We start from the raw sequence: 1,189 nt of genomic DNA, 5'->3' as shown, positions 1-1,189 counted from the left end.
TTCCCCTTTAATTTCATCCAATGTGCGGAATTGCACTATTGCGTAAGGTGTATGAATGAACTGGATAACCACGCAAGAAACTTACAGCAAAGCCTTCCGTATCTTCCAATAAAGATTCTAGGATCCAACATAAATGGGGCCCATTTGACCAAATGTGGGTTCATCATATTCGCTGACTTGGGCGGAAGGATCCAAAGGCTGGCGTTCATTGATACCTTCAAATGATAATGTATTCTAATTCTGAGATTATGATTCGCCCATAGGGTCTATTACTACAATCCAGATCCTCTACTGTCGAGCTGTCCGGCAGGACCATGTAGCCCAAACACAGTGAGGCATGCAGTGACCGCCTTGCCCCTCCCCAAACGCCTTGCCCAGTGGGGGTAAGGCAGTCATTGCGTGCCTCACTGTGTCTGAGCTACACGGTCCTACCGGGCAGCTCGACAGTAAAAGATCACGATCCCTATTACTATCACCCTCATCAAATGGAGGAGAGGTCGAGTCAGAGTGTAGTTTTGCACCAATAGGAAGGGAGGGCAAAAATGTACCATTAAATAGGGATGGGCATTTATTTAAGAGAGAGAAATGTGAGACTCATCGGTGGAACATGAGATGACATGCACAATAATCTGCACACTAGCGTCTTGTGTGAGACTCATCCTGAAATGGCTTGTCCTATTTATATCGAGAAATGAACCGAAAAGGCAATAGTATCATAATCTTATTGTTTTCAAGTTGATTTTATTGGAATATCTTCCATATAATTTCATTTTTCTTTGGTAGACCCTGATGTATTTATGTGCAAAGGTTTCTCACAACATAACGTGAGAAACCCACCAATGGGAAGGAGGAGGACAACTTCGTTCAGTAAGAAACCCACATATTGATTAAAAAGAGAAAATGTCATTGTAGGTCCATAGATCATAATGTGAAAAAGGCGTGGAAAAGACTCTCCACTCTGACAGTGTAGAGATTTGATGTAGTTATTTATTTATCAAATAAAATTGATTATGATCACTTTAAATAGTGGAGAGTAAGATCATATAGGGGAAGATGAAGGCAGGACTTAATCAGCCCAAGGCTAGGTATTAGATACAAGCAGCCCAAGACTTAACGAGCTTGCTTGCACCTTCAGCTCATATAGTTTTGAGGTTAAAGTAAACGAAGCCTTAAGTGAAAGGGATGGATA

The sequence above is a fragment of the Telopea speciosissima genome, chromosome 4 (genome assembly GCF_018873765.1).
Source record: "Telopea speciosissima isolate NSW1024214 ecotype Mountain lineage chromosome 4, Tspe_v1, whole genome shotgun sequence".
In the NCBI taxonomy this organism is placed as follows: Eukaryota; Viridiplantae; Streptophyta; class Magnoliopsida; order Proteales; family Proteaceae; genus Telopea; species Telopea speciosissima.
The sequence above is the reverse complement of the archived record's forward strand: the minus strand, read 5'-3'. Positions refer to the sequence as shown.